General features: G+C 45.0%; 1 non-coding gene across 1 annotated transcript; it reads left to right on the top strand.

Moving 5' to 3' along the window:
- Positions 1-14,474: 14,474 nt before the first annotated feature.
- On the top strand, positions 14,475-14,612 carry LOC114806849. The gene has a single exon (XR_003754906.1). It is a non-coding gene; the product is annotated as a small nucleolar RNA SNORA7 (small nucleolar RNA).
- The last annotated feature ends 450 nt before the right edge of the window (positions 14,613-15,062 follow it).

Raw genomic sequence — 15,062 nt, 5'->3', positions numbered from 1 at the left:
GGACTGAAAAATAGTAGATCTAGGGAAAGGAGGTTTGGCCCTGAATTCTGTTTGTTTTTTACCTGATTATTGGTAAGTTAAGAATGCTTGCAAAAAGATTATTCAACATCACAATATCTTCACAACATAGCCAAGATCCGCCCTTTCCTCTCCATTCAAACCCCTACCACGTTAGTACTCATCCTATCCCGAGTTGTCTGATCTCCCTTCTGATCTCCCAACCTCCTGCCTCTTTCTGCTTCAGTCCATACTTCACTCTGCTGCCTGGATTATCTTTCTACAGAAACATTTAGGGCAGTCACTCTTCTCAAAAATCTCCAGTGGTTGCCTATCCACCTCTGTATTAAACAAAAACTCCTCACTATTGGCTTCAAAGCTCTCCATCACCTTGCCCCCTCCTTCCTCACCTCCCTTCTAACCTTCTACATCCCAGCCTGCACACTCCACTCCTCTGGAGTTAATCTTCTCACTGTGCCTCAATCTCGCCTGTCTCATCGCCGACCCCTGGCCCACATCCTACCTCTGGCTTTGGAATGCCTTCCTTCCTCAAATGTGCCAATCACTTTTCCCCTCTTCAAAGCCCTACTGAAGGTGCACCTCCTCTAAGAGGCATCCCCAGACTAAGCCCCACTTTTCCTCACCTCCCACTCCCTTCTGCGTCACCACAACTCTCTCCCTTTGCTCTTCCCCCTTCTCCCCACTCCACAGCACTTATGTATATATGTGTATATCTATAATTTTATTTATTTATATTGATGCCTGTTTACTTGTATTGATGACTCTCTCCCCCCATCTAGATTGTGAGCCCTCTGTGGGCAGGGATTGTCTCCCTTTATTGCTGTACTGTATTTTCCAAGTGCTTAGTACAGTGCTTTGCCCACAGTAAACGCTCAATATATACGATTGATTTAATGATTATTGAGATCTCTGATTTGGGGTGAGAGTAGCTTAGTGGAAAGAGCACAGGCTGGGGAGTCAGAGGTCATGGGTTCTAATTCTGGCTCTGCCACTTGTTAGCTATGTGACTTTGGGCATGTCACAACTTCTTCGTGCCTCAGTTTCCTCATCCGTAAAATGCGGATTAAAACTGTGAGTTTACAACCTGATAACCTCGAATCTACCCCAGGGCTTAGAACAGTGCTTGGCACATAGTAAGCGTTTAACAAATGCCATCATCATTATTATTATTAGAAGAACTCTGCCCCCTCTTAGCAGGCCAGGGACTTGATGGGGAGGTAGGGAGAAAAGTCCAGACTCTGCCAGCTAAAGTGGAAACCACTTGAGACAACCACTACCGTAGACCTAACCCAAGGGGCAGCCCCTTTCCCCAGATCCACAAAGGCACATGTTCTGACACAAAGGTGAGACTCGAGCAAAACATTCATCAGGCCACCGCAGTCAAAGGATCAGTAGAGTTTACCCAGCAGAGGCTGAGAGCAGCTTCAGAAAATTGCTGGGGACCCAGTTGACGAGATTCCATGCCAGGTTGCACTTTCTGCATTTTATCTTCAGGAAAGCCTTGGAAATGGATAGTGGAAGTCTGTATTTTAGAAATAGTGTGGACCCTGCTTTCTGTTTGGCCCCCTCACAACAGTGATTTACCAACTTTTTGTGTTTTCGAAACTGGATTTATTTCACAAATAGACTTGACCTCTGTGTCAGCCTCTTTGCTGGCCTTGCTGCCTCCTCTCTCTCCTGGCTCCAGTCAATATTTCACTGAGTCAGGTTTTCCCTCTTCTCAAGAACCTCCAGTGGTTGCCTATCCACCTCCACATCAAATAGAAAATCCTTTCCACAGGCTTTAAAGCACTCAATCACCTTGCCCCTTCTTACTTCACCTCTCTGATTTCCTACGACAACCCAGCACACTCACTTCACTCTAACAGCAACCGACTCACTCATTCATTCATTCAATCGTATTTGTTGGGTGTTTAGAGTGTGCAGAGATCTCACCTATCTCACCACCAGCCCCTTGCCCATGTCCTGCCTCTGGCCTGGAACTCCCTCCCCCTTCATATCCGACAGACAATCACTCTCCCCACTTTCATAGCCTTATTGAAATCACGTCTCCTCCAAGAGGCCTTCCCCAACTGAGCCCTCGGTGTCTTTTCTCCCACTCCCTTCTGTGTCGACCTTGCTCCACCCTCAGCCCCACAGCACATCTGTACATATCCATAATTTATTTTAATGTGGGTCTCCCTGTCTAGACTGTAAGGTTATTGTGGGAAGGGAACATGTCTACCAACACTTTATACTGTATTCTCCCAGGTGCTTAGTACAGTGGTCTGCACACAGTAAGCTCTCAATAAATATGATTGATTGATAAGGGAAAACAAAACTGGCTCTTGGTTAAGGTGGGTGGGTTATGGAGGGGGCAAGAGGACACAAGGCCAGGGGCTCCATGATTGTGGCTTCCAGGGAGGGTGGTGATCAAAAGAGAAGGGGGAGAGACATATGTCTGGACCCCAGGCCCCCGCAAGGATGCAGCATGACCTAGTGGAAAGAGCATGGGCCTGGAGTCAGAAAGTCCTGGGTTCTAATCCCAGCTCTGCCATTTTCCTGCTATGTGACCCTGAGCAAGTCACTTCACTTCTCTGCTCCTCCTCATCTGTAAAATGGGGATTCGATACCCCTTTAGAATGTGAGCCCTGCTTAGGACAAGGGCTGTATCCAACCTAATTGTCTTCATTTGGCCCCATCTTTTAGTACAGAGCTTGGGATATAGTAAGCACTTGACAAATACTATAAGGATTACTATTAATAATGTTGGTATTTGTTAAGTGCTTACTATGTGCACAGCACTGTTCTAAGAGCTGGGGTAGATACAGGGTAATCAAGTTGCCCCACATGAGATTCACAGTTAATCCCCATTTTACAGATGAGGTAACTGAGGCACAGAGAAGTTAAATGACTTGCCCACAATCACACAGCTGACAAGAGGCAGAGCCAGGATTCAAACCCACGACCTCTGACTCCCAAGCCCGGGTTCTTTCCACTGAGCCATGCTGCTTCTCTATAATAATTATGGTATTTGTTAAGCTCTATGTGCAGAGCACTGTTCTAAGTGCTGGGGTAGATACAGGGAATCAGATTGTCCCACATGGGGCTCACATTTTCTAATCCCCATTTTTACAGATGAGGTAACTGAGGCACAGAGAAGTTAAGTGACTTGCCCAAGGTCACACAGCAGACAAGTGCCGGAGCCGGGATTAGAACCCACGACCTCTGACTCCCAAGCCCTTGCTCTTTCCACTGAGCAACGCTACTTCTATTAGGGATCCTCTGGAGACCATCAGCATCCCAAACCGCTAATTCCCGTCCAGACCTCAATGGGGTCCCCTCTCAGAGTGCCTGCCTGAGCCCTGGTCCCCCGGGTCCCACTCAGAGGGTGTGGGCATGCAAACTAGGACTGCGGGTGCCAGTACCTGCCCTTCATGTCAGATCTCCCATCCTTCTCTTCTCTTTCTCCCAGACCCACATCCCCTGCCAAGGGTGAGAACTGTGAGCCCATGTGGGACTGTATCTCCCTCCTCACATCACCCCTCTCATCTCAGCTGTTTGTTTTTTTTCTGGTAAGCTCTCAAAACCATGCTCTGAAAAGCCTCAAGTTATGCCCTCCCTCCCCACTCAAAACTGAAGAGACTGGCAGATCAGACCTCTAACTCTCAGGACTGTCCTGCTGAAATGGAAACATCTGGCCACCTTATCCTTAGTAAAGAAAGGTTTATGTGTACATAGGGAAGAACCTTTTTATCTTGCAAAATATGCATTACTTCCTATTATGATAAACAGTCCGCTCATTCACTGTGAAAATAGCTATCCATATACATTTCAATTACATATTCATTTGACTTTATATTACACACACAAGTCAATTTGGATAAATATCTCAAGCCCAGGAATACATTAGGATTGAAACTAAGGTTCTTTTCTTGCCCTTCCCTATTGTGTTAGAAAGATTTGCATTTTATAGTTGCACATTAACAAATATGCAGATTTCATTACCGCTTTAGATTAAAAGGTTATCATCTCCACTCCCCATTAGTAATAAACAAACAATCTTCTCTGGCAATGCATTCTCTGAGCCCAGCTGGGTTGCTCATTAGGGCAATCAATCAATCAATGCTATTTATTGAGCGCTAACTCTGTGCAGATCACTGGACTAAGCGTTTGGGAGACTACAATATAAAAGGATTAGTAGACATGTTCCCTGACCACAAGGAGCTTACAGTCTAGAGGGGGAGACAAACATGAAAATATATTGCCAATATGTACATAAGTGGGGTGGAGAATGTGATGAATCGGGTGGCCTTTCTGAAGGGACAGGATGTTGACTCAGTGGCCCTCCTTAGGTAGACTTCCTCCCAAAAAACTTTGGTGGCACCCCTCTTCCCCCCGAATACCTGTGACCATGATAATAATAATAATGCCATTTGTTAAGCACTTACTACGTGCTAGGCACTATACTAAGCACTGGGATGGATGCAAGCAAATCGAGTTGGACACAGTCCCTGTCCCACATGGGGCACACAGTCTTAATCCCCATTTTACACATGAGATAACTGTGGCACAGAGAAGTGAACTAACTTGCCCAAGGTCCCATAGCAGAGCCGGGATTAGGACCCAAGACCTTCTGACTCCCAGGCCCGTGCTCTATCCTCTATACCATGCTGCTTCTCTGTCGATGGCTCAGTCCAAATGTGCTGGGCACCCAGAAAGTGGTGGGGCTGTAACCTTACTTCATGTGTGTAGGAAATGAGTGAGTGGGCAAGACTACAGGGAGGCAGCACTGAGACAGAGAGAAAAAAAAAAAACCTCAAGAAACAGATGGCAGCAGGAGAGATACAGGCAAAAGTCCCTGAGGAAACAAGAGGTAGTGGGAAAGGTTAATGGCAAGATTTTATAACAACACCAACCTGACAAGCAGGAGGGTGACTGTGGGATTGGGTACTGTTTTATGAGAGGGGGCGGCTGGCTGGGCCTGGCCCCTCATCATAATAATAATCGCAGTGTTTGTTAAACACTATTTTTGTACCAAGCACTGTTCTAAGAACTACAGTAGATACAAGATAATCAGGACAGATACAGGCCCTGTCTCACATGAGGTTCGCATTGTAAGAAGGAGGGAGAACAGGCAATGTATCCCTGGTTTACAGATAAGGGAACTGAAACTCAGAGAAGTTAAGGGAAGTGCCCAAGGTCATACAGCAGGCAAGTGACAGAGAAGGAATTAGAACCCAGGTCCACTGACTTCCACGCCCAAACTCATTCTGCTGCTCTAATTTTAGTGTTTTTTCATCTTCGATGGTATTTCCTACAGTACTCCCTCACTTTCAGCTACTGTGATGAATTTTACCTTAGCTTCTACACTCCCCTCCCCTCCCCTTCCCCCTAAAACGTTTAAGTATTTTGACTGAATAAAGTGATAAAGCCCATTTCAATTTAGCATCAGATAAAGACAGCTCTGTTTGGCATATCAAGTCTCTGATGTGTTAGCACAAGGTTCCTTTATGCTTAATAGAATGCAAAAGATAACACTTAGAAAATTATGGATTTATATATGGTATGCAAATAAAAAGATCTAATTCAAAGATTTTTCTTTTGTTACATATTTACTTTGCTATAAGATTGTAATTATGCATTTTTAATATGGTCGTTTTGTTAATCATGTCTTTATAATTATTGTAATATGTATTTATATTGTTTTATTCAATTTATTTTGGATCTTGGGAAATTGGTTTTACATTAGTTCTGATGGGAAACGATACTTTGTTGAATGCTTTTCACTTAATGCTCTATTTTCATGGAACCTGTTAAGAGCCCTGACCGAGATACAGTAATGGCTTTAATGGGATTTGATGAATCACTTTATATAGAATAAATCTAGGGTTAAGGAGCAGTTCAAGAAGAAGTGATGCCTTGGATCAAAATCACTGGTAAAGAAGGACTCAGTTATTGAAAGGCAAGTAAGTCAGCAACAAGTCGAAACAATGAAATAGCACCTCCCAAGATATTTCTTGACGTCTTGCTTTACACTGTATGATGCACTTTATCCAAAGAAAATAAAAGCATGTAGTGAAGGAAGTCACGCTTAGGTAATTCTCATTTCTAAGACAACAGTGAACAACATGTTTGACGCTTTCAAACAACTGAACTGAGAAATCTTTTAGTGATGATCTTTCCAAAAGCTCCTTTTCTATTCAAATTGACATGATTCGTGCCATAGGTAGATTTGTTTTTTCATTAGTACTAAGACTTGTCAGGGTCTGATATGAACAACGATTTTAAAGTGAAATACTAAGAAAAAATGTGAGGCAGAGATCCCTGCAGACAGTCTCAAGACAAATCATGTGATTTGGGACAGGATGGTTAAATGGTAGCACCTTCAAACAAAAAGAACTGTTAGAGGAGTTTCCAACCTCATTGAAAATAAAATCATTCCACCTCATCTTTCTTTGAAGCTATTCCCATGATTTTAATTTGGTAATCATATAGATTACAGGAGTGTCAGAAGAGGCTAAGTCACTCTTTGGATTTTAAAATTTCTCTGCTGCAATTTAAAAAGAATTACACTTATCTGGGCATTATGAGGAACACAATAGAAAACAAACGAAAAGGTAGATTTTTGTCACAGATAAAAGCAAAAGTTGCCCACACCAGGAACATTGCGTGTTGTTCTGGAGGCCCCATCTTAAGCGACCAATTAATCAATCAATGATAAGCAGTGTGGCCTAGTGGAAAAAGTATGGGCCTGGAAGTCAGAGGACCTGGGTTCTAATTTCAACTCTGCCATTTGTTTGCTGTATAACCTTGGGCAAGTCACTTAATTTATCTATGCCTCAGTTTTCTCAGCTGTAAAATGAGGATTCAATACCGTTTCTACCTTCTACTTAGGCTGTGAGTCACATGTAGTGTGTCCAACCTGATTAACTTAGATTAACAAGCACTTAGGACAGTGCTTGACACATAGTAAGCTCTTAAATTCCATAATTATTATCATTATTTACTGAGTTTCTACTGTGTGCAGAGCATTGTACTAAATGCTTGGGAGAACATAATACAATAGAGTTGGTAGACATGATCCCTGCCTTCAAGAATCATACAGTCTAATGGGGCAGACGGAAAATAAAATAAATTACAAAGGGGAGGCAACAATTAGGGCGTGGTGAGGAGTGGGGAGACATGTGCAGGATGCCATTTTTGAAAAATGATCCAGGCAGCAAGGTGAAATATAGACAGGAGAGGGTAGAGACGGGAGATAGGGAGACCAGTGAAAAGGCTGATGCAGTATTCCAGGATATGACAAGTTCCTGGACCAGCATGGTGGCAGTTTGAATGGGGAGAAGGGGCGGATTCTAGAAATGTTGTGGAGAAAGAACTGATGGGATTCAGCAACAGAATGAATAGGGGGGTTTAAAGAGAGGGAGGAGTCATGGATAATGCCACAGTTGCAGACTTGAGAGATTGGAAGGATGGTGCCTTGAACTGCGATGGGAAAGTGACACGGAGGAGATGATTTGGAAGGGAAAAGAGGAGTTCGGTTTCGGACATTTTGAGCTTGAGGTGCTGGCTCCCCCTCTAGAACATAAGCTCGATATGGGCAGTCTGCTAACTCTGTTGTATTGTACTCTCCCATGCACCCAACATAGTGCTTTACACCTAACAAGTGTTCAATAAATACCACTGATTGATGAACTAATAGGCAGGATTTCCATGAAGAGATATCCTGGAGACAGGAGGAAATTTGAGATTGCAGAGAAGGAGAGGGGGCAGAGCTAGTGAGGTAGGCACAATCATGGCACAATCGAGGAACAATCGATAATAGTGCCACAATAATAATAACTCAGTAAATACCATTGATTGGTTGACTGATTATATGCCTTATGAATTACGATTTGGTGTGTATTGGCTGGCGACTCCCTCTCAGAGGGGCAACAAAGTTTGCTCTAAAGAGGGAATTTGGGGAAATGTATTGGGGGATTTTAAAGTCATCTAGTTCATTATTGTGGCAGTAATGGAAACTCTGAATAGCTCAAGTTCCCATGCAGAGGATTTGTATTCAATTCCACATAGGTCTAGGATGCAAAAACTATGCATATCTGAAATCTGAATTACTACTCTTTCGTTTTAAAAAAATCATAAAATCTTAGAATTCACCAGGCAGAAGAATGACAAGACTGCCAACCACATAACAATAATAATAATAATAATGGTATTTAAGCACTTATTATGTGGCAGGCACTGTACTAAGGGATGGATACAAGCAAATCGGGTTAGACACAGTCCCCGACCCACGTGGGGCTCACGGTCTCAATCCCTGTGGCTCAGTGGAAAGAGCCTGGGCTTGGGAGTCAGAGGTCATGGGTTCTAATCCCGGTTCTGCCACTGGTCAGCTGTGTGACTTTGGACCAGTCACTTAACTTCTCTGGGCCTCAGTTACCTCATCTGTAAAATGGGGATTAAAACTGTGAGCCCCACGTGGGACAGGGACTGTGTCCAACCCGATCTGCTCATATCCACCCCAGCGCTTAGTACAGTGCCTGGCACATAGTTAAGTGCTTAACAAATACCATAATTATTTATTATTATTATTATCCCCATTTTACAGATGAGGTAACTGAGGCCCAGAGAGGCGAAGTGACATGACCTTCTGAATTCCAGGCCTGTGCTCTATCCACTACACCAGGCTGCTTCTCATAAGACTGCCCGTCAGTCAGGGAGTGGCATGTACTAAGTGCTTACTGTGTGCACAGAACTGTACTAAGCACTTGGGAGAGTACAATGCATCAAAGTGGGTAGGCACAATCCTGGCCCTCAAGGAGTTTACCATTTAGCGGGGGAGTCAGACATTAAAAGAAATTACAGGTAGGGGAAGAAACAGAGTATAAAGATCTGTACATGCATACTTGTGACTGTTGGGGAGAGGTGAGTATCAGAGGGCTAATGGGGTATGGACCCAAGTACAGAGGTGATGCAGAACAGAGGGAGAATAAATAGAGTAAGGAGATGAGAGGTTAATCAGGGAAGGATTCCTGGAGGAGACAGGGATTTCGTAGGGCTTTGAAGATGGTGATTGTGGTGGTCTGGAGGATGTGAAGGGGGACGGAGTCTGTCCGTTCTTTCTCTATCTCTAGTGTTGAAAAACCTCACGGCTTTGAAAGTGTTTGCAGACGTGGCATTGAACGTTACCAGCACTGGTAAGAGTAAATGAGAGCATAAGGCAGGGCTCAGTGAAGACATAAAATAGATAGTTCTGTAAAAACAGCTCTTCAACTCCAAAAACAGTCAGTGCATAAACAATGATGGTATTTATTTTTGATAATTATGGTATTTATTAAGTTCTTACTATGAGCCAAGCACTGTACTAAGCGCTGGATAAGATACAAGGTAATCAGATTGGGTGCAGTCCCTGCCCACGTGAGGCTCACAGTTTTAGTAGGAGGGAGGATTTAATCCCCATTTTATAGCTGAGGAAACTGAGGCACAGAAATGTTAAATGACTTGCCCAAGGACACACAGCAGGCAAATGGCAAAGCTGGGATTAGAAACCAGTTCCTCTGACTCCCAGACCCATTCTCTGTCCAATAAGCCATACTGATTCTCATTACTCTGTAAAATTTACCACCCTTTAATTTTGTATTTAATTTTTATAAGGCACATATGATTCAATAAACCATATTTAAAGAGAAAAATTTCAAATATCCAGTGTAACCATCTCCCTCCAACTTGAGCAAAAATTCCTCATATTTAGTTGCAAGGCTCTCCTCCATATTATCATCTCTCTTCCCCCACTACATCCCAGCTTGCACTCTTTGCTCTCCCTCTAACTGTATTTAGCTTTCCACTCAAACACCTCTGACCCCTCTCTCTCTCACTGTTCCCTGGCCTGGAACTCTTTCTCCACCTCAACACTTATATTCATCTCTATATTTTTATTTATATATTCAATTATTGATTCACTTATTTCATGCTGATTTATAATAATAATAATGACATCTGTTAAGCCCTTATTGTGTGACAAGCACTGGTGTAGATGCAAGATAATCAGGTCTGACACAGTCCATGTCCCTCATGGAGCTCACAGTCTAAGAGGAAAAACAGGTATTTCATCCCAATTTTACAGATGGAGAAACTAAGATCCAGAGAAGTGAAGTGACTTGGGTCACCCAGCAGGCAAGCGGCAGGTCTGGGATTAGAACCCAGGCCCTTTACCTTCCAACCGCGAGCTCTTTCCTCAAGACCACAGTGCTTCTCATCTATTTGAACTAGTTCTTGCAACATCCTTGTTCGTCCAGCTCTATTTTTAAATCATTTGTGTCTGCCTGTTTCCCCTATTAGATAGTAATCTCCTCGAAGGCAGGAAATGACTGCTGCCAGTAATATACCCTTTTATATTAACTCCAAGAGCCTAACAAGTTTGTAAGATCAAAATTGCCACATGATTCCCCTTACAGATACCACATCACATAATTTTTTTCTTTAATTTCTGCTGGACCATTACAAGAACCCATAGTTGAAATAGGTCCTGGGAATCCTCGGAATTAGACACTCGGGTTCCAGTCCCAGTCTGTCATCTGCTTGCTATGTGACCTTGAGCGAGTCACTTTAATTATTTGTGCCTCAGTTTCTTCATCTATAAAAAGGGGATAAAATACCTGTTCTCCCTCACTCTTAGGCTGTGAATTGTGAGTGGGTGATGGACTGTGTCTGATCTGATTATCTTGTATCTACCCTAACACTTAGCAAGCACTTATTAAATAACATCAACATCATCATCATTACTGCTGTACTCTCCGAAGGACTTATACAGTGCTTCACATTCAGTAGGTGCTCAATAAACGCCACTGAATGATTAACTGATTGATTGATTGCTTTGTTTATGGTATATGTTAAGCACTTACTTTGTTCCAGGCACTGTACTAAGCCCTGGGGTAAATATGCAATAATCAAATTTGATTCACTCCATGTCCTACATGGGGCTCACGGTCTTAATCCCCATTTGGGATTGGCACAGAGAAGCCAAGGGACTTGCTCAAGGTTACACCTTGTATCTACCCCAGTGCTTAGAACAGTGCTTGGCACATGGTAAGCACTTAACAAATACCATTATTATTATTATTACACAGCAGTCAAGTGTCAGAGCTGTTCGGTTCTTGGTCCCCTTCTATTCTCCATCTACACTCACTCCCTTGGAGAACTTATTCGCTCCCACAGCTTCAACTATCATCTCTGTGGAAATGACACCCAAATCTATATCTCCTCCCCTGTTCTCTCTCCCTCCCTCCAGGCTCACATCTCCCCCTGCCTTCAGGACATCGCCACTTGGATGTCCTCCCACCACCTCAAATTCAACATGTCCAAGACAGAGCTCCTTATTTTCCCTCCCAAACCCTGTCCTCTCCCGAACCTTCCCATCAATGTGGACAGTACAGCCATTCTTCCCGTCTCATAAGCTCGCAATCTTGGTGTCATCCTTGACTCCCCTCTCTCATTCACCCCACATATCCAATCCATCACTAAATCCTGCCGATCTCACCTTCACAACATCGCCAAGATCCGTCTTTTCCTCTCCATCCAAACCGCTACCATGTTACTACAATCACTCATCCAATCCCTACTGGATTACTGCATCAGCCTCCTTTCTGACCTCCCAACCTCCTGCCTCTCCCCACTCCAGTCCATACCTCACTCCACTGACTGGATTGTCTTTCTACAGAAACGTTTAGGGCACGTCTCCCCCCTCCTCAAAAATCTCCAGTGGTTGCCTATCCACTTCTGTATCAAACAAAAACTCCTCACTATTGGCTTTAAAGCTCTCCATCACCTAACCCCTTCTTACCTCACCTCCCTTCTCTCCTTCTACTTTACAGCCCACACACTCCACTCCTCTGGTGCTAACCTTCTCAATGAGCCTCAATCTTGCCCATCTCACTGCTGACCCTGGCCCACATCCTACCTCTGGCCTGGAATGCCCGCCTTCCTCAAATCCACAAAACAAGCACTCTTCCCCACTTCAAAGCCCTGCTGAAGACGCACCTCCTCCAAGAGGCCTTCCCAAACTAAGCCCCCTCTTCCTCGGCTCACCCTCCCTTCCATCTCAACTCGACTCACTCCCTTTGCTCTCCCACCCCCCTGCCCCACAGCACTTATGTATATATGTATAGATCTATAATTCTATTTATTTCTATTGATGACTGTTTACTTGTTTTGATGTCTGTCTCCCTGCCCTCTAGACTCTAAGTCTGTTGTGGGCAGGGATTATCTCTCTTTATTGCTATATTGTGCTTTCCAAATGCTTAGTAAAGTGCTCTGCCCACAGTAAGTGCTCAATAAATACGATTGAATGAATGAATGAATGAATGAATGAATGAATGAAGCCAGGTCCATCTGACTCATTCATTCATTCAATAGTATTTATTGAGCGCTTACTATGTGCAGAGCACTGTACTAAGCGCTTGGAATGAACAAGTCGACAACAGATACAGTCCCTGCCGTTTGACGGGCTTACAGTCTAATCGGGGGAGACAGACAGACAAGAACAATGGCAATAAATAGAGTCAAGGGGAAGAACATCTCGTAAAAACAATGGCAACTAAATAGAATCAAGGCGATGTACATTTCATTAACAAAATAAATAGGGTAATGAAAATACATACAGTTGAGCAGACGAATACAGTGCTGAGGGGATGGGAAGGGAGAGGGGGAGGAGCAGAGGGAAATGGGGGGAAAAGAGGGTTAAGCTGCGGAGAGGTGAAGGGGGGATGGTAGAGGGAGTAGAGGGAGAAGAGGAGCTCAGTCTGGGAAGGCCTCTTGGAGGAGGTGAGTTTTAAGTAGGGTTTTGAAGAGGGGAAGAGAATCAGTTTGGCGGAGGTGAGGAGGGAGGGCGTTCCGGGACCGCGGGAGGACGAGCCCCGGGGTCGACGGCGGGATAGGCGAGACCGAGGGACGGTGAGGAGGTGGGCGGCAGAGGAGCGGAGCATGCGGGGTGGGCGGTAGAAAGAGAGAAGGGAAGAGAAGTAGGAAGGGGCAAGGTGATGTAGAGCCTTGAAGCCTAGAGTGAGGAGTTTTTGTTTGGAGCGGAGGTTGATAGGCAACCACTGGAGTTGTTTAAGAAGGGGAGTGACATGCCCAGATTGTTTCTGCAGGAAGATGAGCCGGGCAGCGGAGTGAAGAATAGACTGGAGCGGGGCGAGAGAGGAGGAAGGGAGATCAGAGAGAAGGCTGACACAGTAGTCTAGCCGGGATATAATGAGAGCCCGTAGCAGTAAGGTAGCCGTTTGGGTGGAGAGGAAAGGGCGGATCTTGGCCATATTGTAAAGGTGAAACCGGCAGGTCTTGGTAACGGATAGGATGTGTGGGGTGAACGAGAGAGACGAGTCAAGGATGACACCGAGATTGCGGGCCTGAGAGACGGGAAGGATGGTCGTGCCATCCACGGTGATAAGGAAGTCTGGGAGAGGATCAGGTTTGGGAGGGAAGATGAGGAGCTCAGTCTTGCTCATGTTGAGTTTTAGGTGGCGGGCCGACATCCAGGTGGAGACGTCCCGGAGGCAGGAGGAGATGCGAGCCTGAAGGGAGGGGGAGAGGACAGGAGCGGAGATGTAGATCTGCATGTCATCTGCGTAGAGATGGTAGTCAAAGCCGTGAGAGCGGATGAGTTCACCAAGGGAGTGAGTGTAAATGGAGAACAGAAGAGGGCCAAGAACTGACCCTTGAGGAACTCCAACAGTTAAAGGATGGGAGGAGGAGGAGGCGCCAGCGAAGGAGACCGAGAATGACCAGCCAGAGAGGTAAGAGGAGAACCAGGAGAGGATGGAGTCCATGAAGCCAAGGTGAGATAAGGTATGGAGGAGGAGGGGATGGTCGACAGTGTCAAAGGCAGCAGAGAGGTCAAGGAGGATTAGAATGGAGTAGGAGCCATTGGATTTGGCAAGAAGGAGGTCACGGGTGACCTTAGAGAGAGCAGTCTCGGTAGAGTGGAGGGGACGGAAGCCAGATTGGAGGGGGTCTAGGAGAGAATGGGAGTTAAGGAATTCTAAGCAGCGATTGTAGACGACTCGTTCTAGGATTTTGGACTCCCAGGGCCGTGCTCTTTCCACTAGGCCTTGTACAGCCTATCCCTCTGTCTCACCCAGCCTCTCACCTAACTCCTATGCAAGCACTAAGTTATTTTCACCCAGCATGATTTTAGCTATATTTTGAAGGCATGGTTTAAGCATCACATAAAGCACGATAGTGTTGGAAGTATCAGAGAAACAGCTTATCTAGCACAATCAATCAACCAAGCAATAGTATTTGTTGAATACTTACTGTGTCCAGAGCACTGTACTAAGGGCTTGGGAAAGTGCACTACAATAGAGTTGGTAGATGCAATCTTGCCCACAAGGAGCTCTCAGTCTACTGGGAGAGACAGACATTATAATAAATTGCAGCTAGGGGAAATCGTAGAGTACTAGGAGATGCACATAAGAACGCACCTCTCAGGGTCGCACCTGGAGAGTTTCCAGTACTCTACCAGTCTCGACTATGTGGGGGAGAGTCAAGCAGAGACATATCCATTCCATCCCTAGCTTGAGCAGTGGCTAGTGAGTGGAAGGCAATCTGCTACACATCAAAACTCACCTGTGCTGGGCAGCAGTGGCATGGGAGAGAGTCGAGGGTGGAGACTCAGGTTTACTGTGTGGAAGGAGGTGATGGTAAACCACTTGTGTATTTTTATCAAGAAAACTTTATTGATAAACTACTGGAATGACTGCAGCTGTAGGTGAGGCATTCTGGGAGAGATGTGCCCATGGCATCGCTATGGGTCCGACACGACTCAAAAGCATAACACCACAAGCGTAAGTATGAGGCGATGTACGTAAATGCCATGGGGCTAAGGTGAGTATCGAAGTGCTTAGGGGATACATAGCCAAATGTATAGTTGATACCGCGGGGAGGGTGAATTGGGAAAATGAGGCCTTAGAGTCTGGGAAGGCCTCTTAGTCAGGGAAGGCCTTTTGTGAATTAGGCTGCACCTCCCCGGCCCAAAGACGGTAATCATAATGAACACACATTATAAT

The sequence above is a fragment of the Ornithorhynchus anatinus genome, chromosome X1, assembly GCF_004115215.2.
Source record: "Ornithorhynchus anatinus isolate Pmale09 chromosome X1, mOrnAna1.pri.v4, whole genome shotgun sequence".
Lineage (NCBI taxonomy): Eukaryota > Metazoa > Chordata > Mammalia > Monotremata > Ornithorhynchidae > Ornithorhynchus > Ornithorhynchus anatinus.
This window is presented reverse-complemented; position numbering and strand designations above follow the sequence as displayed.